At 43.7% G+C, this 27,525-nt stretch overlaps 1 long non-coding RNA gene across 4 annotated transcripts; it reads left to right on the forward strand.

Annotated features, from left to right (window-relative positions):
- Positions 1–1,290: 1,290 nt before the first annotated feature.
- On the forward strand, positions 1,291–26,277 carry LOC146371027 (uncharacterized). Of its 4 annotated transcripts, XR_014797130.1 has the most exons (5): positions 1,292–1,732; positions 8,329–8,399; positions 15,209–17,519; positions 24,485–24,543; positions 25,541–26,277. It is a non-coding gene; the product is annotated as an uncharacterized LOC146371027 (long non-coding RNA). The 4 variants fall into 4 exon arrangements; XR_014797128.1 differs by having other exon boundaries at positions 1,291–1,732; positions 15,209–24,543; XR_014797129.1 differs by lacking the exon at positions 1,292–1,732 and adding an exon at positions 2,647–6,599 and having other exon boundaries at positions 15,209–24,543.
- The last annotated feature ends 1,248 nt before the right edge of the window (positions 26,278–27,525 follow it).

Here is a 27,525-nt window from a genome sequence, read left to right on the forward strand (position 1 = left end):
TACAGATCTTTGTGTGGACAAGGCATTGCAGTTTTCTATAAAGCAAACGCCTTTAAAGCTTCTTGTGACCACTGATCCAAAGCATGTTCACTCACTCACACACACACACAGCGAGCTAAAAAATGAAAAACGCTCAACACAGTCTGTGCTGCTACATTGTGCCTGTTGTGGCTCAGCGCTCTGGAAGATGACTGAGCTTGTACAGGAGCTTTGTCTGAAATGTCTTTCTAATCAGTTTATCTGCAAAGATGTACAATGAATTTGCAATTTCTCTGTTTTTCTAACAATATTCATGGTGCAAAGCAGATAAAGCAAGGTTCTTTTTTTAAATTCATCGTTCTGTCTTCACAAATCAAAGACTGTGTATTAGATAAATATGGAAAAACTAGATTTTAACATAAGGAAGGAGGCGTTTTAACCTAAATCTCTGTTAGCCCAAAGTAGTCCTATGGTCTAAAACTTGCATCTTTAACATCTGCTCTTAAATTTGTGCACAAATCGACATGCCCAGTTTTATAAGCTCTCAATGACGTAGCTCTTCCCAGACTATAGCATTGCCTCTGATTAAAATTGTTGCCTGTGTTTTCTCCAAATCCATAGTCACGTAAAAATAAATATGTACGTGTTGCTTTCAGTTCAGTTACATTTATTTATTTATTTTGTGATGTGATTTCATTTAGCAAGCAAAAACAAATATTGCATTACATTTAGTTTAAAATCTGAACGCCATGCTTCAAAAAGAAGGGCTATGGATCCGTAACCAAATGCATAGTCTAGCGACATGTGTGCACCGATTTCATATGATACCCAAAGAGGTCTCACAAGGATATGCATGTCAGGGTTTTTTTTTGTTTTGTTTTTTTTTTGGGGGGGGGGGGGGTTGGTTTTGGTTCTGTTGGCTTGTATTACCAATTTTATTCCCTTGTCTTTCAATCTCCATTTGTCCTTCCTCCATCACGCTCACTCGCAATCTGCAGCCGAGATTTTCTTGCTTGAATAAATTACACATGCAGGTGTTATCTTGTGAGAGGAATATGCGCGAGAAATGAACTCGCAGAAAAAGTACCACGGACACACAGTAATTCATCTTTGTTAATTGACATATGACTCCATTGTGTGTGTGTGTGTGTGTGTGTGTGTGTGTGTGTGTGTGTGTGTGTGTGTGTGTGTGTGTGTTTGCGTGTAAACCATGCAAAAGTATGAGACAGGAAAGGTGGACTAATAAGGAAAGTGAGAAAAATGTTTGAAGACATATGCGTGGAGGTGAATAACTGGCAAGGTAGCAACACATAAAATCCAGTATATACGAACACACACAAACAACAATGGGGGGAGGAGAGTGACATTCTAGTTAAGCCTGCCTTCATGGATCACTCTCACTTCTCGCATAAAGAGGGATGACTCTATTGGGTGCCCGAGAAGAAGAGCAAGGTGAAAAACGAAGGACGGGCTGCTGCTGTTTTGGGGGGGGGGAAGTGAAGAAGTTTGAAGAGAGCAGCACAGTGAGAGGAGAGGGTTTGTGGAGCATGAGAGGGAGGGAGAGAGAGTGAGAGTGACAGTGAGAGAGAGCGAGAAAGCGAGAGAGAGAGGGGAAGGGGGAGAAAGACAAGAAGAGAGGCTCAGTGAGACAGACAGATGGAGGAGAAGCATGTAGCAGCAGAGAGGGGAGGAGGAGGAGAAACAAAGCGTGTTGACTGAGGAAGTGTGCGTGCCATGTGGGCCATGTGCTCAGGTAGGTCCTATCTATATCTACTACTTCCAACGGAGGTCCTCCATTCTCACGTTTACAACCTCTTTTTTTCCCTCTCTGCTTCTGTCTCTTTCTACAAAAATCAGTAATAACACAAGGTAGGATGGCTTTCTTCTTGCTATTCAGAGGCACAGGGCTCAAAAGAATTTTGTGTGTTTTCACTTCTTTTTCTGCCTTTATGAATCCCATGCAGTGCCGCTTTTTTTCTTCTTCTTTTTTTAATGTGATGATGCCATTGTCAGTGCAAGTTTTTCCTTTGGTTCAGTGTTGCATGCTGTGATTTGTAAAAAGAATTGCTCGTGTTGGACTGATACCACAGATGCAGTGCAAATTGGGAGATTTTATTCAGATCTGGCTTTATCATAGTGTGTGTGTGCAAGTGCGAGTGAGTGCGTGTGTGTGTGTGTGTGTGTGTGTGTGTGTGTGTGTGTGTGTGTGTGTGTGTGTGTGTGTGTGTGTGTGTGTGTGCATGTTGAGCTGTGTGATGGTCTACAATACTGGTAGGATATTGGCAGGAGTGAGGAATGTGTGAGACTTCTCCCCAGATCTCTTTGTTCCTTCTCTTTCTCTCTCATTTTCTTTCTCCTTTTTTTCCTCTGGGGTTGCACACACACACACACACACAACACACTCTCACACAAACCAACTCTTGCAGAAAACCAGTTGAAACTTCCCACCGGCAGGAGAGAAATGCCTGGAATGTGATTATCACGTATTTGTGTTTATTTTATCACTGCGGGTCGCTTGCAAAGCAAAAGAGGAAACCAGATCAGGCGCATGCCCAGCACTGTGTGTGTGTGCGTGCGTGTGTTTATGTGTGTAAAATACATGCGTGTGCTCAGTGGTGGTGATGGTGGTGGGTGGGTGGGTGTAGAGGGGATAGAGTGGGAGGGTAAAGAGTGAGCTATTTGGCAGTGCACGTGAGTGTGTGGGTGGTGTGTGGGTGTCAGGGTGAGTGGGTGCAGAGCTCTCTTTGAGTGAGAGCACATGTGACTCGAAGTGTGTGTGGGTGTTGAGTGTGTGTGTGTAGAAAGATGAAAAGTGCTGCGGGCGCGTGTGTGTGCAAAAGGTGAGGTGATTGTGTGTTTCCGAGTCACCTTCGCAGAAAGAGGTGGAGGAAAGAAAAGGGGAAAGAAAAAAAAACTTTCCTTTCTTTATGTTGTATGCTCATTTACACACATGCACACACACACACACAGTTCAGGCGCCTGTCAAACCCAATGCATTCCAGAGCGCTCGAACACACAGAGTCTGAATGGTGGGATGAATGCGGGGAAATTCAGCTGAAACGTGAGGACAAAAGCCAGGGGGACATTTAAGAGGGTTTAACTCGGCAGAACCCTGGGAATCAGGGAGGAAACACACACACACGCACGCACACACTGTAAGCATGCACACTTACATTATTGCATGCCTATGCACACTGAAATGTGAATAACTGAGCTCTAAAATGTGTATACATCCTGACACACACACACACATACACATATGTACAGCTGCGGCTCCAACAAACTGTTAGAGTCTGGAACAGAGGGGAATTCCCAGGGAGGAGACGGTGAAAACACACCTCTGCCTTCATATACACAATGAACCTGGGAGCCAAAATACCAGTGCTGAAACACACTGGTGGAGGTACTGGAGCTGCGGTATGCCAGTCACTTCAATGGTAACGCTGTACTGAATTCTTTTAAAAGCCGCCGATAGCTCAAAGGGAGTTCTGTGAGTGACAAATTCTTCAAGTATGACAAAGCAACACCGCTTCTTTGAAGGCTTCATGTGTAAAACATCAACCCGGGACTAAACTGTTGAATGGGCTCATAAAACACCAATTGGCCGAGTCTTGAGAATGGATTAGCGTTATAGCAATCGAGATAAGGCATTTTAACTCTGACGTGCCACTTTGTGAAGGACAATAGCGACGGAAAGAATGCAGAGATTTCCGCCAAAATGCCAACACTTTATGACATTTCCAGCAATTATATCAATTAGAAGTTTTAGGGGTGTTTTTTTGCAGTTTCTTGAGTCTCCAGAGACACTGCGGTTTCAACTTGTTCTGTTGACATCATGAAGTAAAGATTATCAAAGTCTGCGACACATAAACATGCCTTGCGAAAGTGTTTATCTGCGACTTCAAAGTCGGCTCGGTATCTCCCAAGTTGAGATTTCATCAGGTGTTTGCTGTTCAGGTTTGGGCAGACAGAAAAAAGGGGACTGGAGTTCAATGAACATTACAGGTCAACCCCCTCCTTTCCCCGCACCTCCTGCCTCTGATGTACTGGTGCACTATAGACATTATATGACGTGTGTCGGGGAGGAGGAAAGGGAAGGGCGAGGTGACAGGGTCGCATTTGTACAGAACTGGAATCAATATTGCTCACTCCGAGTCAGATCAGTATACACGCAGAATCGAAAGCCCGGGTCCTCTTGCTGAGAAACATGAAGGGGGAAAGTGTGGGATTATCCCCAGTCGCTGCAGTCTTTGCACACCCTGCAATAGCAGTTTGAGGTCACTGCAAAATGCACCTTTATTTAACTGTTTACCATTAATTTACTGAATCTGTTCTGTGAGCAAAACCAATTCAAATTCCTCAGATTTCATGCTTATCTAGCCTAACTGTGACTGCCAAACATTCCCTAGTAAATCGGATTGTGAAATGATAAAATTTAAAAGCGTCAAGTCAATTTTTACCCGCCTTCTTAGTTTGCTAAATAATCGTTTCAGTCAGTTAATCACAAGTCTTAACAGTGCAGAGCTCATCAAAAGCTCCGTCAGGTATGAAAAAGCTGCCTCTTTGCCTCCGTCAATCAGGTGAAATCCTAGATGAAGTCCTCCTTAGCCGTGTGAGGTGACCTGCCAAGCGCCATAGGGTTAAATTAATTTGGTCACACGGCTTACAGAAAAAAACAACAGCCTGCAAACACAGAAATATTTCTGGGAAGTTTACATTGAAGAAATACCCATCCCGAATACCAGAAACTGAGGTCATAACTGCACTCATAACCAGATAAGAGAAAGAGTGGGCACAGTAATTTATTCAGGGAATTTTCACAATATGAACCCCTCGTCATCATACCGGCGGTGATATTGTCATTGTGGTTCAGAGACCTCATAGCTCCTCAAAAACCATGCGCCGGTGGACTGAAGAGAAACAAGCAGCAAAAACATTTGTTAATTTCCCAGATCGCTGTCACAAAAAAAAACAAAACAAAAGAAATCACTCTCACTCTCAAAGTGAGAGTGATGAGACAGCCTGCAAGAGCAAAACGGGGGGAGGGAGCAGGTGAGCAAGAACACATCATATCACATATTTCATAGGAAATTTATACAAATGCAGACGCATACATTAAACAGTGCAGGTACAATCCCACTGCAGGTGTGTTTCCCCAGTGAAAGATACAGAGAGACAGCTCTCAGTCAACTTGTTATCTCTGAAATGTTTTCACGCTCTGACTGAGCGCTTGTGGGGAGCTGAGCTGCTAAATGAAACAGTCGCAGAACTGCAGAACTGTAAGAATCCTTCAGCTCATTGGTAAAACTGTTAAATGTGACTGCTTGCTGTTCAGCCTGTCTTTTTTTTTTTTTTTTTTTGGAGTAGTTAAGAGTTTTAAAAAATTGAACAGGAGAGAGTTGATATTTAAAGGTTTTTTCTTTTTAAAAAGATGATGCTAAGCTGTGATCATCATTAAATGTCTGTGCAGAGCTATTTGGACCTGGCACAATAACACAGGGGTTCCCACAAAAACATTAGCATTGCATGTATGCTTGTGCAGAGGAGTGAAATCTGTTTTAAGTGAAATTCACCTTGTGCGCTCAGCTTGCAAAGGACCGTTTTCTTCCTAGATGACCCCCCACCCGACTCTGGAAAGCCACTGCACACAGCAGGAGGAAAAATGTACTATCTACTCCTAAAGGAAATGTTTAGAGCTCCTAATTTATTACTGGAAACCTGAGGTTTGTTTAGCATATTTTGCAGCATCTCGTCTCCTGATTTAGTTGCAGGGAAAACCGGAGGAATGTCCTCATCGCTTTGGAGCTTTTGATATTTAAAAGAAATTCTTTACTATCTGCAGCTGAGTGGCGTTTACTGGTTTGTTGGAGTTTGAAATTAGGTGCTGAAATCACATAGAAATGTAGAAATTTTCTCTGCCTTCCCCTCTTCGTTTTTCACTTCTGTTCTCTGTGTGCAGGTGTTTTTCTCTCTCTTAGGTGTGTCACTGACAGTGGCATCACTATCCTGATATTAGTCTCCGCGGTCGAGCAGGGGACAGTCCCCGGAGCTCAAGGGGAGGGCAACGGGAGGAGGGGGGGATTTCTCGCGGGCTGAGGTCGACGCGGGGACCGAGCTGTGGCCGACTGATGTGACTGATTGTTGTTTTTTCGGGGGGTAGCCAGCCTCCAGTTCGAGGCAACAAGAACCAGTCAGTGGCATTTCCGAGCGATCCGCTGTAAAGGCCCGCAGGCAGGCGGGCAGGCACACAGATAAAACAGAGAGAGAAAGAGAGAGAGAGAAGGGACTCTCACGTCAGATGAGTAATAGAGCGGTGTATTACCACGGCACAAAATGCGAGAGACGTGATAAATCGATCCTCCTCCTTTCCTCCCGCATATATCTGCGGTTGTCTCCGCTTGTTCCACCAGCACTTTTTCTTTCTTTTCTTTCTTTTTATTGCGCTCAGCCCTCGGTGATGTGTTGTTTCAGCTTCTGCTTCTCGCGTGCTCTCGTACGCGCAACGGATAGATCCCGGAGCGCTGCGCTCGAGGAAGGTGTCTGCAAACTGGGCTCATTTTTTTTTTTCTTTTCTTCTTTTTTAGCTTCAGCTGATCTGCAACACAGACGAATACACACAGGTACCGCAGTTTGATGATAAGAATTTACAATTTCAGTTATCATTATTGTTATTATTGTTATTATTATTATTATTATTATTAGTAGTAGTATTAATATTAGTATTATTATTATCAGTGCCAAAAAACAGTAGTGAATAAGAAAATGAAGAGGGCTATTTTATTCATAGACTTAAATATTTAAAAATGTGTGCTTTGACTTTGTCAGTGTGGTGTAGAAGTTCTATTAGGGCTGGCACTGTTTACATGCGGCGAGACTTGAACATGGCATTGCAACAGTGTGTGGTCTTCTCTGGCAAGGCCTCTTGTGCGAGCGCTATTACTTCACGCCCGCGTTTACGTGTTTGTGCGCGCGCGTGTGAGAGAGGGAGAAAGAAAAGAAAAGAGGAGGGGGGCGTGAGTTGAGGGCTGGAGGAAATTCTTGTGTGTTGGAATGCGTTTACCCCGGGGGAGACCCGTGACTTCGGGATAGACGAGGGGCGCAGAGAGAGAGAGAGATGCATGTGGCGTGAGCAGAGAGAGTGAGCGGTCTATTGTGAGTGCACTGGCTTTCTAAGAAATCTCTGAATGGTGTGTTTGATGTGTTTGTTAATGCCAATATCACAGTAATCGGGCGTGAAGGGACTTGAGTTTTTTTAAAGTGAATTAGATTGTCTGTTCGAATTATTCACATTTTTCTCTTTGATTTTATTGTTCTTTCTTTAGAGGACTATAATTGAAACCATGCTCCGTTAGTTTTAGAAAGAGTGTTGCTGTATCCAACAGGGGGCACTTGTGACACGTGCAGTTGGATCTCTGTGGTTATTAATGTATTAACTCTGGCCGTTAATATCAATTTCAAATTTTGTATTTTCTTTAAAAGCTTAATATTGTTTTGCACGTTTAGTGTCTCGTTTTTCTTTTTCCAGAATTGATAATAAGCACGTTAAACAGAATTTCAGAGGAGTTTGCAGAATTGGAAGCTTTTTAAAAACAAACAAACAAACTTTTGATCAAAACTTGCTCCTCAGTCTACTCGGAGTCCATCAGATTTAGGACTTCGTGGGAGCTTTGCAGTAGTCTAAGTGATTTTCATTTTGCCATGAGGAGCGCAGTCATGCGCAACAGGTTGTCCCTGCCTCCTGATCCTCCATCAGCTGTATCTGTTGTTTAGTCAGTACAGAAAGTAGAGAACCAAAATGCATAGACTGCCTCTGCAACCCTGCTCATATCAAACATAACATGCCACAAATGTGACTTCACCCTTAAGAGAAAATAAGCATTAGTGACAGTATTGGAGGAGACTGAGATTTATCTGATTATACACAGTCGGAGTGTATAATCTGAAAGCTGATAGCATATGCCATGTACTGTACTTGAAACTTTGACAGAAGTTGGTGCATCGATTTACTTTTTTAACGGACAGACTGAGGTTAGGATCCCGGTTGGTATTGGACACAAATCAGTGTTTCTGGAACAGTGCTGGGGACTAGAGGGAGATGGACTGCTAAAAGCTCGCCCACACACAAATGTGAGATATTCTAATGAGCAATCTGGCCCTTTCTGAATATTATTCACAGTACAAGCATCCTACGATGTGTGACATTGTGCAAGTCTATCAATTTCGTAAAATATCTTATTTTTTTTCCTTCCTCAAAAATTTTCTGTTTGATAAAGGTGTCAGTGATAAGAATATTTGAAAAGGCTCCGTATGATGTGAGTGACATGCTCCTCTGCCACCCGTTTTTCACAGCTCGAGCTCTTCACGATGCACATCTGTGAAAAGGCAGCAAAGACCTGCAATCCATGGCTCCTGTCCTGCTGGTAAGAATCACACATTTTCTGTGATTTTTCACTGATGCAGAAATAGCTTGAATTCATTTCTCAAATGGAAAAGCGGCAGCAAACCAGGTTCCATTTGAAGTTTTTGTTAATGCACCTTGCACTGCACGCATCGTTGCGAGCTTTAGATCAAAATGTTGCATCAGTCTTTTCTCTTGAAATCTTACCTTTCCCAATCCATCTACTATATCTAAGGAGACCTCATCACTCTCACAATCCAAATCCCCCCCTGTAGCTGCAATTTATAAATAACTACAACCTACTGAGCTCAGCTGTGTTAAAAGCTCTTTACGTACAGTAGGCAACAGTAGATGTCAACATTTTTTTTAAATGTAGTGTATTTGATATAAAACTGGCAAAAGATTCAAACACACACATGCAGCATGCACGGCCCACACACTCCCACGTGTTTCCCCTGCCTTTGCTCTCTTCAGATGTGAGGCACATGACATCATTAAAGAAGTGATCGAAAAATCACTGTAGGTACTGCATGTGGGTTTTGTGTGTGTGCATGTTTTTGTTTCTGTGTGGGTGATGGGGAATGGAAGCCAAAGCTCCAGAGCCGTGGGCCCATGGTGGCTATGTGTGTGTGTGTGTGTGTGTGTGTTTGTGTGCGTGTGTGCCCAGCCGGAGGCTCTGGTCCTGGGCTGCACTGCCTCCCACGCTGGGGTACGGCTGGGGCTGAGTGGGAGGGAAGAGTGGGAGGTAAGAGTGGGCTGGGGCTGTGAGTCAGCCTGCTGCTGAGCCCCTAGACAAGAGAGCGCTGAGGGAAGAAGCACACGGGCAAGAGTCCTCTCCCTGCCAGCGTTTTGAAGAAACTGTTAAGTTTATTACGAGGAGTCTACAAGTCCCGGGAGAAGTAACTGCTGGGATTACACATAGGACAGAAGGCAGTGGTGGGAGAAGGCTCTGAAGGTATTGAGAAGATGGAGTAAATTACAATTTCAGTGGGGCTGACGGCTCCTCAAAACATGGTCAGGAGCTACAGGAGAAGGCAGGGGACACAAAGATGTTGCATGCATCTTTGTTGGTTCTTTATTTTACTGATGTGAATTTCTAATGTTAAACTTAGATCAAAGAGTGGCTCTGCAGACCACTTCTGTATTTTTAGACCTTTTAGACCTTCGTGTATTTCCACAGAACAGCTCTGAATACCACAGTCTCAGCCTGCTTATGCATTTTCTTGCACTTCTGAGACAGATGGCGGTATCAGGCCCAGCCCCATCTGCTGGAACCACTTGCTCTTTCTCACTCTGTCTGCTGAGAAAACAAAGCTCCATGCTGCATGTCCATTTAATCTTCTGTGAATGACACACTCCCATTCCACACTATGCATATGCATAGTCCATTAGTCAGAAGCAACAGGGAGCGTTTGTCTCTGGTGCTTTTTGCCAGGTTAATAAACTTTCTAGTGTGAAGCTCACAGGAGTGTAGCCTGCATTGCAGATCACAAGTTATTTACTCACTGCAGGATCATTCATGAATGCTCTCCGTTCATCCTGCAAGTAGAGCTGCTGTTTAAAGGAAAATGCGAGGTTTGATGTGTAAATCTTCTTCATGTGTACAGGAGCATGATTAGCCTGTAAATACTGTGGTAAAAAAAAATAGCTTAGAGGAGATTCTTCATGCTTTTTTAGGGGTTAAGTAGCCTAATACAGGTAGCTGAAAACTGCAGTCATCCTCAATATCTCTAAGAATGAGAATAAATATTGTATCTGATGGAACAAATTCTTGTGTAGGGTAGGAAATATTTCTAGATGTAGAGTAGTGTTTGGTATTCATGCTTCATCAGATACATAATTTTTTTTTAAGTTTTAAAATCATGCTTTTGTGTCAATGAACTAATGACTCACTAAGGGGACTTGTTAGTTGTCTCTGAATTTTTCATTTTCTGTCATATTTTTCCCTTCACACCAAAACCCAGTCACAGCAGATGGCTGAGTGTCCCTCAGCCTAGCTGCGTCTCATCCTGTCAAAAGGCAGTTCTTCTGCCCCACTGTTGCCAAATGCTTGCACATAGGGGATATTGTAGAGTCTTTACGGTACAGTGTGAAACACCTTGAGATGACTGTTGTTTTGCTATAAAAACAAAACTGAAATGAATACAAAGAAATAGGTTTGTCATCCTACTATTCTGTAAACTGTCTTTCTAAATGTGAAACTTGCATCTCAATATTATGTTTATTAAGAAAAGCTGAAGCAAGTGTCATTGCTAGCTTCACATACTTGACATCAGTAATTGATAAGATTAAAATCAAATTAACTCTCCTTCTCCACCTTAATCAGAAAACACACCTGAAATTGTTGTAGTTCCATTTTAGGAGATTTCATGACACCACTCTCAGGGCCACAATGTCCCAGTGAACTCAGCAGCGGTGTTTCTGGGCTGGGCCGGTTGTTCTGATAATAGAAGGTGGTTCTCCAGGAAGCCAAGAGGGAGTCCACCAGTCTGGGGTGTAGGACCAGTAAGTGGGCCAGCTATGGGACCAGCCCAGGGGTGTGGAGCAGCAGTCGATGAGGCGGTGGGAAGTGCTGGAGGGATGTGGACGGGTGAAAAAGGAAGGCAGGCGAGGAATGGGAGGGAAGGACACGGAAGTGAGAGCAGGAAACGCTGGTAGGAGCAGTGGGAGTGGGGGGTGGAATGTTTCACAAGAGCTTTATCTGCACTGTAGCGTCAAGATGTGGGCACTGTTGGTGTCACTGTTCAGACAGCCACCCGCCAAGCGAGGGAGCTCATGTGTGACATAGCCATCCTCTGACACGCACACATGCACACATTCTCCACAGTGTGACCCCTCACCGCCTTGGCAGAGCTCACTGCTCTTATATCCTGGGAGTGGGCCAGCTTGCAGCACCGTCCCAGCCTTTGTATAGCCCACGCTGTGCGGTTGTGGAATAGAGAGAGAAAGTCTTGCAGTGTAAGTGAGGGAGTCAGTGCTATGCATTAGTGGGTTCTGTTAAAGGGACCACAATACTGGCGGGCATACATTCATGCATATGTAAGTAATGCATTTCTGCACTAATCAGATCATGCTGTCACGGGCACGTTATGCATTTTACTACAAGAGCATGAAAACTGCAGTCAGTGCAACTGTTATTACTGCATTTAATCAAAGCAGAAATACTCAGCCTTCATTCATCAGAGGGCACGATTGTTTGTTTTCATATGAATTGACCTATTAACCACAATAATTTATACAAGAATAGGGACAAGCCTATAAGACAGGTAAATATTATTTAATTCTGTGCAATAGGCACAACTAGATTTTAGCTCCATGCACTTCCAAATGTTGTATTTGAAAGAGTGTGTATAATATTAAACGGAGGTGGAACCATCTCTGGTGGGCCTGCTATGGACTGCGGAGCTTAAAATGAGTATCTTTGACTTAATAAAACGTAACATTGCTGTGTTTTCTTTTTCGAGTTGTCTTAACTGTCAAAAATGAGCACTGAACTATTAATGGAGTACATTTATGTGAGCAGTGCATGTAAATAAACATAATTTAAATAGACTTTCTTGGGGGGGGGGGGGGGTTGTCAGGCTGAACTAATGTAAAATATGCAAAGTAAAATACAACGAGCTCCAAACTGAATTTGCTTTGGAAATAAAATGTTTAAAAAGTATCATCTAAAGTTTAAAAAAAATAAGCAAAAATCATGTTTTTAATACTATGTTACTAACACTATCGTTATGGCAGCTATTACTTTATATAGCTCAACCTAATAGTTATGCATTGTGTCACAATAGAAGCATGCGTGTATGATGCAATTACAGAGACTTGCACTAGTAATGGAAATTTCAAGTATTGTCAAAATGTTTCACCTGAGCTCAGAGGTGCTCGTGTGACACTAGAGCTGCTGTGAGATCCCTGCGTGTCACTAACGCCCAGGGTTATCACAGGGTAATAAGTGCGCGCGCGCACACACACACACACACAGACACGTGCACACTTACACAAACAGACACGCGCGTCACTGCAGGGCAGTGGAGAGCAATGCAGAACAAGCACCGTGATGAGAGATAAGATGTAGAGTCATGCCTCTCCAACGTGACCGTGACATCACAGTTGTATCTGCGTGTTCGCCGTCTCCCCATGCTAGAAACTGACGGGCCTAATATAGTCAGTGCAGAACACACACACAGCTACACTAGGCTGGCGTCTGAGGGAGCACAGCATTTCCATTATGTAGGGAGTCTGATTGCCATATTTCCATCTCCTGTCCTTGGTTGGTTGCAAGTGTGCGTTTCTTCAGAGGTGTGTCTTTGTGTGCCGGGTTAGTGAATGAGATGACGTCACTGTTACGTCTGTTCTTGTCTATCAATGGCTGGGAGTTTCTGTCTTGGCACAGACAGGTGCATCTGTGATATAGTGTGTGTGTGTGAGAGAGAGAGAGTTTGTGCTTTTATAATTCAAACTTTCTCTGGCTATGTGGAATGTCACTTGAGAAAGAACTTTTACTGCTCACAAGAATTTGGGGCATTGGAGACATTCTCTAAATGTTCTGACACATCTGTGGAAATATCTAGCTGCACGTTCTATTTGTCTTGCTGACCTTTTCCCTACTTCTCTGAAACACAGTTTCTAGCTGTTTTGTTTGGGGTTTTTTGCTTTTATTTGCTGCTCACTTTTTCTTTTTAAGCGTTTTTTTTTTTTTTAATTTATTTTTTATGGACAGCCAATCTGTTTATTCACTTCAACCCAGCTGAAAGAAAATCTTCCACAAGTGAGCTTTTTTTTGAACTGTCATGTCTTAAAACTACTCTGAGCAGCACCGTGGAAACTTACTGTAGGTCTTCTCACTGCTGGTCTTTGTGTCTCCCCCACCCAACCTCTATCACTGCTATCTCTCTGTCCCTGTTTACTTGGGTAGGATGAATAAAACGCCACTGCAGCTAAGACAAGGTGGATAAGAAAGTATTTAAAACCATTGAAAACACAAACACACACTGTTTGATTTTCTTGAAATAGGCAAAATTCTGTATGTTGCTTGTGCCATTATTCTCTGACTACTCTGTTTCACATCTGACTGCAGAAGAACAGCGTTACTTTTTTCATGTAAATCATTAAGCACTGGTATAGTTACTTGTAAAGACACAGCCCTGCTGACCCATTTTACCATTTCAATATTTTCTTTTGCATTCTCTCCACATTCTCGTCTCTCTCCTGCTGTTTGAATTCCTTCGCTCTATCTCTCCAGCTCTTCTTTATCTCTGTCTGTCTGTGTGTCACCACTAACTCTGGTCAGCCATTTAACTGCTTCTCAAGTCAACCCAGCAGAATTCCCAGGCTGCTCAGCCGCCTGAGTTCACACCTTTTTGTCCACAGGAATCTTAGGAATCCCCAGTTTCCTTTCCACTGAAATCTCCATTGTGTGTGTGTGTGTGTGTGTGTGTGTGTGTGTGTGTGTGTGTGTGTGTGTGTGTGTGTGTGTGTGTGTGTGTGTGTGGGTGTGTGTGTGTGTGGGGGGGGGGGTACGTGTGTGTCTGTAACTACATGAAGGAAAGACCCCCGCCTGTGCTGTGCATGTGTGTTGAAACACATCTCCGCCCTTGTATCCACCCAGAGAAAGCGAGCAGGCGGTGCTCACTTTGTGCCCACAATAGACTGAGTCACATTCTAAAATGGCAAACCTCTTAGTTACTGAGAAACTTTGCTCTTTAGGAGAAACCCTTTAATGTCAAACTGAGACTCAAATCATGTGAATTTCATCAGCACACACGCTAATTAATTTGCTGTCTTTCACACGGTAATTAACCGCAAAACAGAACAGTTTTCTTCATATTTTCTGATTAGATCATTTAGAAGAAAATATGTTCAGTCTCATGTTTATCTGACTCCTTTTTGGTTTTATAAATTGTTTTTAGGATCAATAATTGCAGATTCATCATTTGCTAAAGACAGACCGTTGCACTCTTTTCATTTTAACTATAAATGACCCACTTGTTAGGGAAAAAAGAAAGGGAAAAAAAGAAATCAATGACTCATTGTCGCTGGCTTGCAGAGCATCTGAATAACAAGATCAGGAATAATCTGTCAGATTGCTGCTTTTGGCAGGTAACAGTGCACATCATATCAAATGGTCGACCTGAAATAGCTCCACACAGGAATACACGAGAGAAAATTAACAAAGCTATTTCAAACAGAACGAAACAAAAACAAACCAGGCAAGCGCACAGAGCTCCCATTTAAATCCCCCCGGTGACTCGACCCGCGCACATTCATGCCGCAGTTTGTCGGCAGGTCTGGAGTCATTTAGCCGCTCTCACCCTGAGTCATCCCTGGCTTGAGTGCAGCCTGATGCCGAGGCTCAGCAGCACCCGTTGAACACAGCGAAGCGCATACAGATACCCATTCACACACGGAGAGAGCTGTTATTCAGCCTTCACCCACTCACTCTCTCTGCGCGACAAGCAGAGCTATATGCGATGATGTCTTTGATGTCAGCTCATGAGGTCCAAAGACACTGGATGGAAATGTAGTTTGTAAACACTAGAATTATAAATTTAGGCTAAAAACAAAAAATCTTATATAATATTTCTCATGAAGGCTTTATTTATAAGCCCTTTAAAACTTCTTTTTTATTTGACCGAATCTCAGTGTTTTAATGGACATTGTTCTAAAAAAAATATACAACCAAATCTTTTAAGCACTAATGCTGACTTGCGTCAACAGTTCCTGGGCAGGTAGCATGAAATTATACAGTGTACATGTGTGTACAAGAGAACGCACCGAAACAACAAGACATACACAAACAATCCCTCATACTAGGTTCAATTGTGTCCCAAACAGGAGAGCCAACTGATGCTGTCGCAGCTCACAGGAAGCTGGGATCCCACTCACGTCATCACTGAGGTGAGAAACTTTCCTAAGCTTCTTTTATAACGTGATAGAGCTTTACCTCCTCAGGACAGTCAGGTCAGGTAATCAGTGGCATTCTTGTACATACAAAAAAACAATAGGTTGCAAGTTGCCCTGAGATTGCACTTGAGGGCTTTAATACCAAAATGTGTGTATATAGGTCAATATTACTTAACCCTACTTGTTATGTGACTCACAGAGGTTATTTAAATAGTTATGAATGAGGTCTGACAAAAGCATTTATCCGGCTCCACTAAAACGTGTGTGCGTGTTTCCGTACCACAATATGTGTAACGGGAGCGTAGCATGGGTGCAGCATGGCCTTTGGTGAGTCACATGGCCTCCTGTGTGAGTAACAAACCAACTATGTGATTCCTTCAGTTCGAGACTCCCATTCAGCCCACTCTTACCCCATACACACGAGCAGGGAGGAGGAGGATGGAAGCTGAGGGTGGGGCAGGGTGGTGATGGTTCATAGGTGTGGTTGGCAGAAGTTGGGGTAAAATAGCAGGATGTAGGTGAGAAAGCAAGCTCCAAGAAGGGAGGTAGAAACCAAGGGGGGTTGACTGAGGTCGAGGGCAGCTTCAGGTCAAAAGTTTCAGATCAGGGGGACAAAAGGTGCCAAAGACTCCTGTAAATTAATATATCACAGTCTCCCCAGGAACTGTCATCATCCATTCCTGCCCCCTGTTTTCTTTTTCTTTCTTTTTTTAACCTGTGAACTTGGGTACTTTCTTCTTAGTAGCTGTGGTCAACATGTGGTTACTCGCTTGTTTATGAGTCCGTCCAGTTCTGTAAACTCTGGTACTTTCTGTTTGTGGTCTCAATCAGCAGCCCATCTGTTAGTTCCATCTTCAAATGTGGCGCATGAAGCAGTCGAGATACGATGCGCATATATAGCATTTGTTTATGTGGGTGTATGTCCTTATGGGTGGAGAATGTAGGCTGGAAGTCACAAAGACTGTAGCTGTTGTTTTTGTTTGTGTTGCCTTATTTCATATTCATTTCAGGGTGGCTACGGCTCGGGAGGTAGTGCAGGAGGTTCGATCACCTGAATGGCCTCCAGTGTGAAAGTTAGACAGAGAGCACTTTGGCATTGTAAAAAGCGCTTGTATGAATGACTGACTGATACATGTAGTATAAAGTGCTCGAGTAACAAAGCACTATATGAGAAGCAGTCCTTTTTTTCCTTTTTTTTTTAATAGAAGTCTCAACTCTCTAGCGGGGGAGTTTCCTGCTTTTGAAGACCCCACCACACACACACATACACAGAGAGAGAGCGAGGGAGAGAGACAGAGAGGCTACCCTTAAGTTTTTTTCCTCCTCCCTCTCCCCCTCCTTCTTCCCTCCTCTCTTTTTTCTGAATGGATGTCCTCTCCCTAACCTCAATTGAGAGCTGTAACAGGACACTGCTTTAGGCTCAGCCCCCTCTAAACGCTATGTATAAGAGAGGGAGAAGCAGCAGTCCTGTGAGTGTGTGTGAGCGAGTATGTCCGACAGTGTCAGTCAAGGGGTTGAGGGAGAGAAGGGGAGGGTGAAGGGTAAGAGAAAAGGAAGGAGGTGAGAGAGACAGAGAGAGAGAGATAGACTGCTGTGAAACATGTGATAGTGCAACTTTGGCGGGGCTTAGAGGGAGTTTAACGGCTGTAGTGTCTCCAGAGCTCTGGGAAAGCACCTTTAGCCCAGAGGGAGCCTCACAAGCTGTCTGTGTGTGTGTGTGTGTGTGTGTGTCTTTTTGTGCGTACGTGAAAGTGTGTGCTTCTGTGTGTGAGTGAGAGAGCCGGTTTTTCAGTGCTGCTGCTGTCACTTTAAGCCTGTTACTGATTACACTCAGAAGAATGCAACGGGAGGAGGCTAAAAAGACAGGGAAACAGATGAGGAGACATGTAAGGATGAAATCTCTCAGAAGCTGAGCTATGGCGAGCTTTATGTCACTTGCCCTCACGGTCCTGGGCAGTGACGTGGGTGAGACACCGTTACCCAACATCGTCTCTCCCTCCCTCTCTCTCTCTTTCACTCTCTGTTGGACCAAGCAAAGTCAAAGTGAAAGGGAACCCGGAATCCCTCTTTGAAGCATAGACAGAGCGAGAGGACGCCCAGAAACACTGGGAAAAACTTAAAGAAAAGACACCAGAGAAGAAGAAATTCGAGTGGAGGTTGAGGGAAGGGGTGTGCGTATGTGGGGGGGGTTCCCTCATTCCAAACTCAGCGCTGGGAGGAAACACTACTCTCACCCAGACGGGTAAGTGAAAAAAAGAAAGAAAAAAGAAAAGAAAGGGAAAAGATTCCCAGAAAGTAGAGGAGCTGCTGCTGCTGCTGCTGCTGTTGATGGATATCATATGTTACAAGTTAAGGTTGAGAAACTGCTCCCAGATCCTTAATAGGTGGAGAGGAAGAGCAGTCTGTAGGCTGTCGGCAAACTCTCACACAGCCTGAAGTAGTGAAGTTGTGCTCAGATTTTTCTTTCTGTTCAATTTTGTTTTGTTTTGAAGCTGGTGATTGGTCACCTTCAGCTTGTCTCGAATTGCTCTGAGTTTGAATGGTCACTAGCGTGAGCGTCCCCAGCGCTGCGATCGCGTTACAGAGGAGCTGATTCACTGTCACACAGCCGATTTGTTTGACTCTGCTCTGAGGCTGACTTACAGTCGCACAGCCAGGATTAGATGGGAAGCAAAATGTATGGTGTGTGCTATCATCAGTGCTGCGGTAATATACCAGACATAGTCTGTTGAAGGCAACGCTGATATGAAGTCTTGTGATTAAAATAGGTCTTTGTGGTCAATAGGCCATTTTTAAATACAGAAGCACCACTTCCTCTCTGTTTCAGTCACGCTGTGTGTGTGTGTGTGCCCCCCTCCCCTCTTCAACTGACACAGATAGCACAGTCCTTTTGCTCTGCAGCAGAAGGCATGAATGAACTGAGCGTCTGGGGTGGGGTGGAGGTGGAAGCGGTGGCGTTGGTGGTGGAGCGGGAGGTGGGGTGTGGATAAAATATCATACAGCATGGACAGCGAGCATGTGGCTTCTTTATGAATGGACATGGCAGGCAGCTGACATGATTGGCTGCAAAGGAGTGACGTCTGATGACTGCAGAGCCGGCACTCTGGAGTCATTCTCCCCTACGCTGTCGCCGCTGTCCCTCCTGGTTACCACCTCTTAAAGCGCTGCCGCCGCATGTATGTATGTGTAACACAGACCAATACAAAATATGTATTGGTCTGTGCAAGACACAGAGAGAGTGTTTTAAGGAGTCGTGTGAATCAGTGCTAGTGGTTGTGGGTGACATGTGTTTGCCTAAGCGGGCTTAGTCACAATCTGAACAGAGGGGTGTGTGTCTTGAAGCAGTGGGCTTTTTTCTTCTTTTCTTCATCTTCTTTTTTTTTTTAAAGAGTTGTGGCTCTCTGCCCAGCTGTTGTTCTTCAAATTGTCTCCCACTCTCTCTGACTAACATAATGCTCCTTCCAGCTATCATTACTCTTACTTGTCATGTAATAAGAGGGAAAGTTTCCAGCATTAACACGTAATAATGCTCCCTCATGACTCACTTTCGGGGACGAAGGTTTATTTTGTGACCGTCTACACTTTTAGATTTCCGCTTAAAGAATTTCAACAAAAAAGGAAGTCATGCTATCAATCTGTCGATCTCATCAAGATGATGAGATAATGTAAGAGGCCGTTCTCAGGAAACAAACAGGAAAATAATTTATCAGGGTGACCTCTGTGTCTGTGTGTGTGTGTGTGTGTGTGTGTGTGTGTGTGTGTGTGTGTGTGTGTGTGTGTGTGTGTGTGTGTGTGTGTGTGTGTGGACCATAACCACGTTACCATGCCGGTGCCTGCCAACAGCCAACCCTACAGACGGACATGCACACCCTTTGTTTTACTGCGACACAATAATGGCCACTCCTTGAGCTTACTGCAGTTCCTACACTCCTCCTGTCCCCACTTTAGTTTATGGTTTATCAGGAGGTGTGATAGGGAGACGGAGAGAAAGAGAGTGAGGAGTGGTGATAAGGAATTGTCACGTTGGTGCGCGAGGATCTGTCGGCACTTATCGGGGCAGCGTTTCCGGCGCGAGTGCACGATAGAAAAGAGATTGGCGGCGAGATGCATCGCAGGTATCTTGATGAGGAAGATTAAATTCCCAAGTCCAGATTAGCATGGAATCTGCCCTTTTGTCTTATCACCCTGCCTACATGGTGAACCCTGCTCTGTGCTACTTGGCAATAAGCAGCTAACCATCTCAGGCCAACCACCTTTCTGCAGCTTCTATAGGCAAACGTAAATGACTTAGTTTTTGGATAATAAGAAAAGGAGAGCACATTTATTTTTGTCACGTATACAAATCCAGGGCATGTTGTAGCAGTTTCTTAAGTTTTATGATTATTATTATTATGATTATTTAGACGTTGATTAAGATAATTTTTCAGATGTCAAAGCAACATTGAGATTTGGTTACAAAAAAGGCGAGAAATCTACATCTGCATCATACATTTATTTGCTGACTGTATTACTGGCATGAGTAGACATTTTAGGGGCTATTGGATTACAACCATTTAACAACCAAATAAAAGTGGCTTGAAAAAACAGCAACGTGAGTCATCTACAAACCTTTCATTTTTTAGTCAAACTGAACCTAATTTCAACCTTGGCAGTGATGCAGCATTATAAAGCTCAGTCAATCTAACTAAACTGAACTATTCAACAGAATGGTTAAACTTTCAATTTTTAAATAGATTTAAATCTTTTTAAAAGGCCATGACTGGCTGAGCAGATTTAACCCATAAAAAATGAATATATTGACATGTGTTACTTTTTTTGACATAATGTAGAGATGCAGAGCTAATACCAATTAGTTTATTTTTATATTACTTTTATTTGGTTATTAACTAGTGGAAATAAAATATATAAAAATAAAGGTTTATGGTCAAAGATAAACATGCAGGAATTTTTTTAATACCAAATATTTATTCTTTGTGAGTTTTAAATGGAAGAATTCTGTTTTTAATGTACTGAAAAGGACCTCAAGCAAGCAGGTTAGGTTAATTAGAAAGGTGTCATCCTGACAAACTGCTGTGGAATGGTCACATATCTACATGGTAGTGATAAAAGCAGCTTTTCTGTTTATTCCACCACACTCAATTTGACAACAAAACGATATAACAGCTACACTTAATGTCATGAACAATGTGCTCGTGACGTTGAGTGGAGGGGGCAAACGTGGACCGCATAATGACAGGTGGCAGATGGCTGGAGGAACTTAGGACTTAAGTCACCTGTGGCAGGCTTTACTTTGAACTGCATTCATAGTGGCTGGCATCGGGAAGTGAGGCGTTGTGACATACCGTAGTTATTCCAACACTGACAGGAGTTATGTAACTGAAACTGGGTTAAGCGGCGCAAGAACAATCTTAACTATGACTTGACTCATTTCTCCTTTTTCTTTTCCCTACTTTCCTTTTTGCATGACTTGTCTTTGTTTATACATCAACAGCTCACTTACACAAGTCTGTCATTCACAGGCAGATTGTAGCGTTAAGAGCTTAGCTAGATAACTTAGATGTCGCAGGGCTCAAAGCACTGTGTGTGCATGCACAACAGAAAAAGCCCGTTAGAGATTTTGTGTGTTTGCATACGTCTTGTGTGCATTTCTTTTGTGTGTGTGTGTGTGTTCAAGAACGTTCCAACGTGTACTAACCACACACACCTGGCCTGGTTCCTCCTTTGCACATATATGGGCAAAGCTTCCCCTACCTGGGCCTCACTGAATTCCAATAAGTCGCAATGTGAGTGTGCGTGCTGTAGAGGCTGTAGAGACGGATGCACGTCATGGAAAACCAGGATCAATGGGCAAGGCCCAGAGAGCTGCGTTTTTAAGGTGTTCCTTTTGTTTTCCAAAGGTAATCAGTTAGCACAATGACTCAGCTTGGCTGATTATTCAAAGTGGCTTCAGTAGGACGACGTCAAGAAGGAACTGTGGTCATGTTGCTATTAGACAAGCTGCATACAACACTCAAGAGAGCAGAATGAAATCCCTGTGTATCAGCAGGATTATTAAAGTAAGAGTGAAACTCTTGATTAAAAGAAGACACACAGTGGGCTCAACAGTTTTCCCAACAACAACATCCAGACTTTCTGATTATTTGCTAAAAATCAAACTTTCCACAACTGACTTACCTACCTTCAGTCTCTTTGGGCTATTTGTCAAGACGTGCGTTAGTATTCAGGGTGGAGGTAGTGAAGGTATCAGTAGCTGGGTTGTGCCTCTTGCAGACAGAGCTTACATTATTACATTATAGCCTCTGCTTTGCCTTATGTTGGCACTAATGAAGCAGATTTATGGCTATGTTTGCCAGGGTTTAGCGCTGGTCCTGTTTAAACCCTGTGACCCGACAAAGCAAAGTACCCTCACACTGATTTTGGACAATGGGACACCTTTCATCCATTCCATTCCTTCTCTATACTTTTTTCCTTTTCCCTTCCTTTCCTTTCGGCTCCCTTCTTTCTGTGCTCCCTGCACATTTGCCAAACCTTCATAAAGCAGCTCGAGGAGGTAGTTAGCTTTCCTTGGTCATCTCGCCAGGTCTTTCCCATCAGTCCAGCCCCCTCGAAGAGCTTGCAGACATCCCTCTCTGTAGGTCGGGGGGCTGAGCCTGGGTTTGGGGTACAAGCTGTATATTTGAGGCTGGGGCTCCCTCTGGAGAGGTTCTTTGGCTGTTCAGTCTAAAGGTCTGGATTCAGTGTGTAACTCGACCGACAGCCACCTAGCAGCACTCAAAGGAACCATTTGGGATAGCTTTACAAGTAAAGGCCTGTTTTATCTTTACAATTTATAATAAGGATAGAAAGTGAGAGGGAGGGAAAGGAAAGGGTGGCGGGGAAAGTGACTTTAGCAGCGTGGATACAGGATAGCAGGAGAATATTCTGGAACAGGGAATGACTTTGGATGGCGAACAGAGGTAGCAGCAAAGACAGAGCTTCCATAACCTCTGCCGCCACCGAATATGATCTACTGGCTTCCTCTCTTTGGTTGGAAGCTCTCACTCCCCCATCATAACCAATTAGACTGTCAGGCTGGGGTATATTGAAATCTGGGGAGCTGAGAACTAATATCTGATTGGCAGCAGGCCTCATGGAACGGCTGCTTAATTGGTGGCAAGCAGTTGGTGAGCACTGCATTTCAGGCTCGTCTCATCTTGTAGTCTAAGCATCTCTTTGTGTGAGTGAAAGCAAAGTGATTGGTGCAATGTTCACTTTGTGAACCCAGCGAAATTGCCGAGGCTGTATGGGAACAAGCTAAGTATGAACTTCTTCACACTCACCAGGTTGTCAGCAGTCTGTTTGGGGTAGAGTTACACTTAAGTTCGAATGATGGATTTTCACCTATTTTGGCATACGCAGATGGAATAATAACAGATGGAGTAGAGGGCTGAAATCCATGTAGGAGACTTTTGAAAAACAAAAACTTAACAAAAACTAGTTTCTGAAATCGTGTGCATTTGCTGTGCAACTAAAAGCGACCTAGAACCCTTAATGCTCAATGGTTTGCGGGTGACCTGATGGACGTTAAAAGATTAAGTGGACTGTTTTTGTTTGTTTTTTTGCTTTTTTAAAAAAATTTTAATCTAAACTCTTGAATTTTAGTCTGTGCAAAAGTTCCTGCAAGAAGACAGTGTCCACCAATTCTCTTCTAGCACTGACAGCTTCAGTGAGAAAAAGTTAAATATGTGCTTGCGCTTCTAAAGTCCAATTTTCTCTACCATCAATTTTTCTATCCAAATCTTAGTATTCAAAAATAAACTGATACAGTTCCAGGCTGTTTTTTTTTCTGGATTTGTTATTTTGTTTTTGTTGGAAGAGCAACTGTAGATAATAAGCCCAGCGCTGGAACAGTAGGGGACTTTAAAGATGGAGTGCTGGACGTATTGCACACGCACACACGCGCAGAAAGAGCAAGAGAGAGCGAGCGAGGGAGGGAATGCATCCACACCCAGCTCACACATCCTACACACCCACCCACACACACATGCCCACACATACTTGAGCAACAGCACGAGCACATGCACACTACCAGTGAACCAGTGTCGCTCACTGTAGAACTGCAACTCTCGTGCTTGCACAGAATACACACACATACTTGTACAGTGGTCACCCCCTACTTTGAGGCTAAAGCAGGGTAATGATTCAGTTCCTCTTTGTGTGTGTGTGTGTGTGTGTGTGTGTGTGTGTGTGAGTGTGTATACATCTGTGTGTACTACATGGTGTATATGTGAACACATTTGCCACTTTGTGAATGTGTTTCGAGCATGTGTGTGTGTCTGTGTGTGAATGTGGATGTGGTAAAGGCCCAGTCATCTTCAAGGCAGCTAAGACGAAAGCCACATCAACTGCCATATACCACACTCTAGGAATAGAATAGGCCAGCGCAGGCAGGAATGGAATGGCACGCCTGGCCTCGCCCCTCCTCGAACCACCTCACCCATCCCCAGGCCTCCTAGCGCTCACCCCCTCTTCCTCTAGTCCAAATCGCCCTTGTCGCTTGCGTTGCTTGCGTTTCCCCACTTTTTCTTGCAGTTTTGTAGCGCTCCGCATCACTGCTCATTTCACTCCTCTCTAGAGGAAGAACTACAGACGCATGCTCGCTTTCCTGGATTTCCTGGCTAGTATTAGGCATCAGATTGTCCAGCTGCTTTTATTTCAGTCTAGCTCCTCAAACGCCGTAGCATCTGAGTATGCACAAGACGTGTGTTTAAAAACCGAGAGCTGGTGTCGCTTCGATGAAAACCCCGGTTAATCTGGCTTATCTGAGATGGTGTTTCACTTCCTCTGTTGTCTCTGTGTGCCTTCACCCTCTGTCCTCCTAAGCATGTCCATATAGCATCAATTCAATGTGTTGCTTTCGATTGAAAAATTGAAAAAGCTGATTGGCTTATGTACATTTGACCTCTCTGCCTAGCCGCAGTGGCAGCATCACCAAAGTGTGGAAAAAAAGGGAAGCGATAACACATAGACCTTATCACTTTGCCTCTTAGCCCAGTGAACTTACTGAGCCTCACCAGTCTGGACCTGTTGACACTGCACTAGCACAGCTTTAACACACACCTGTCCTTATTTTATGCTAAACGACATCTTTTGTTATATTTGTTGTTGTTTTTTACATCTTAAAATTAGCATCTGAAGTCTTAAGTATCACTTTCCTTTTTTTTCCAGGTTTGCTGATTTTGCATGGATTGTCCCAGATAAATGACCGCGAGCCATTCCCACAAGAGGTAAGAAATTCATTCTTTAAAAAAAAAATCTGCATCAAACACTGTCTTCGCCACTGTCCCCTCCTCTCTCAGCTTCTTTGCCACTATTGTCAAAAGAACAGAGCCCTAGGCCACTTCCCCTTCTCCCTACCTCAAATCCCTCAGTGCAGGGAGCCCAAACAGTATTAGCACTTTAAACCTTAGGCTCACAGGTAAGTTCAGTTGGGGAGCTGTCAGAGAAATTTCTCTTATACGGTAAGATGAGACAAACGATATGACATAGTTGGCATGGTGAAAAAAAAATGAGGTGCTGAAACAAGGAAAAGTAAGATGGGGGAAATGTAAAGACGCATATGACAGAAAGAGCATTTACGGTGACAGAACGCTGGAATGCGAGGAAGGAGGAGGAAAGAGGGGCAGAGCAGAGAGAGGGGGAGAGAGAAGCCAGCACATTTCCCTTAATAAAAAGAAAGTGGAGTCAAGTGACCATCAGCTGGTCAGAGAATGTTTGATCAATATAGTCATGAGGCCTCAGGTATGCAGAGCGAAATAAAGGGAGAAAGATCGGCCCCGCTGTCTCCTTCCAGGTTACCCATCTCCTCCAATCACATGTATCTAGGTTGCAGTTTTATGAAGACTGAGTTAGCGCTCTCTTTATGCGTAGGGCTCAGCGTTGGGTCGGCATGGCGGTGGCCTCTGTCTGTCATGCCTCAGGGCTAATGGGAAAGAATGACAGGAATCTGCAACTGATAATGCCATGCTTGGAGATGTTCGTCAGCAGATTATCTCCTATATCCTTCCCCTCCCTCAGGCTCCTCATTTTCTCCCGCTTGATCTCGTCTCTGCAGTTTGCTGCCCCCCGTGCTCTTTCCTTTGCTTCTACATATTTGCATCTTGCACTCACACCTTCTCCTTCTTTCTTATTTTCCTTTTGTTGTTTTACATAATTGGTCTGTCCCTGAGATCTGTATGTGTTCATAATGGACCTATTTTCTGTTTCTCTTCACTCTTTCTTCAGATGGGGTCCAGAGTCTCCCCACCCAGACACTACTAAACCGGCCAGCCTTCGCAGTTCACGCCTCTCTAGCTGCTGTCAGTTGCTCAGTAGGCAGTGTAGATCCTGTGTAGCAATCAGCAGCTACATCTGGCTACTGGGTCTCTGACAGTTCTGCCTACTTCCCAGTCAAGCTTGCTCGTTCCTCTTCCTATTGGCTAAGTGACACATTCCAGTCCCCGCATTGGCTGCGATGTCAGGGGGGCTCCATCCTGTGACCCCACAGACAGGATGTTCTCTGTGTCACAACTCCACAAGGGCCCCTTGTCAAGGCTTTTTTGTGTTGTTTTTTTTTTCTTCACTCCTTCCTCCTCTGTCATTCTTCTTTAAATTTTCACTCATTTTGCCTTCTCTCCTTGGCCTCTGCAAGATTCTCTTAATATGAAATGTCCTTGGTTGTAAATATTAAAGTTCTGTGAGAGAAATTTAAAGGAGCGTATTTTTCCAAAGGAAAAGCAGCAACGTGTATTTGAAAAGCCCTCGGAGAGACCTTTGCTTTCGTCCTGAACCTGGCATACAATGTAGATTTCTGTGTGGTTCAATTCTACAGCTACATTGTCTGCTGGGTTTCTGGCAAGCTATATAAGCAGCTCTTATATAATCCCTCGGGCGCTTGAAAAGGTAAGCATTCATCTGTTCTGTCAATGTGGCTCAAATGCCTGACCCTGACAATTCAATAAAGAGAAAATATTTCACATTAATACTGCTGAGTGACTGTCGTTTGTCAAGCTGAAAATCATATTTGAAGAAAGAAAGAAATCTCCAAATCTACTTAATCTAAATTGATTCAGTGTTGCTTTTGTGTCCCAGGAGTTAACCCCAAGCAAGAGATGCCAGGAATATTCTAGTAACTCAGCACAAAGCTGGGCTGTTGTCTGTCAGGAGCTTGTCAGGCTGCTGTCAGACCGGCTCCTTATTAATGGGGCAGCACTGTCTCCCCTGCAGCCAACACACACACACAGTACAAAAAAAGCACACACCCACACACACACCTGGGATTATACCAAACCTTCACACAGTGCTTTCAGAAGACATCCCTACCTGTGAAAGTCTGCAAACCCCAAAAGCAACTTCTACATCCCAAAGTATGTTTTTACTTCACAAACGATTTTAATTTGAAAAAAACAAAACTAGAAGAAATGCAGTCAAACTGTAATTTGACAAATTCTGCTGGCAACTTCTCCTTTCCACACACACTAACTAGACTGATACCTACATGAATAAAGCAGCAGGCAGCCGGCTTTGAAAACACATGTTACGGCACCGAGCCTTACAAGAAACCGAAAAAAAGGGTTGGGGGGCACGATTCTACTTTTAATGTGTGTGTTCAGCAGGGATTCGGCAGCAGCGTCTTTGTCCTGTTGCAGCCCTCCAGCAACGCTCCGGCAATACAGTTGAAAATATAATAAGTCTCCGCAGCTAAGAAAAGAAACCGAGGCAAAGCTCCCTCGCAACAGCGGGTCTTTTGAATAACAGTGTTATTTCTTTTATAATCAAATCAAAGACAAATATAGAGTGAAGGTTTTGTGCCTTACTTTTTCCACAGCTCCAAGGTTCAAGTAGAGCTGATATGAGTGAGGCTGAAATGATTCGCTTCATTAAGCAACCGAGGGAAAAAAGTTCAGTCATTTATCAATTTTGTTTGTTTTTTGCTAATCGAATATGACTCTGGGCTTTGGTGAGGGATATTCTATACGAGCTGCACTGACAGTGACCATGAGCGTATGTGCCTCCTTCCTCTCCGTGTATGTGTGCGTGTTTTCTATCTTTATAAACCGAGTTTTCAGCTGTCATTCGAACAAATCAATAAATAATAAATTCTACAGAAAATTATTTGTTGAGTGTAAAATTACCTACACTAGATCCTACTATCGCTGCAAGTTTAAAAAAAAAAAAAAGGGGTAGCTGAGTGATGCTGTTTCATTTATACCAAACTAACAAATGAGCTG

Source organism: Perissodus microlepis, chromosome 16 (assembly GCF_051167445.1).
Source record: "Perissodus microlepis isolate ML-2025 ecotype Zambia chromosome 16, ASM5116744v1, whole genome shotgun sequence".
NCBI classification, from domain to species: Eukaryota; Metazoa; Chordata; class Actinopteri; order Cichliformes; family Cichlidae; genus Perissodus; species Perissodus microlepis.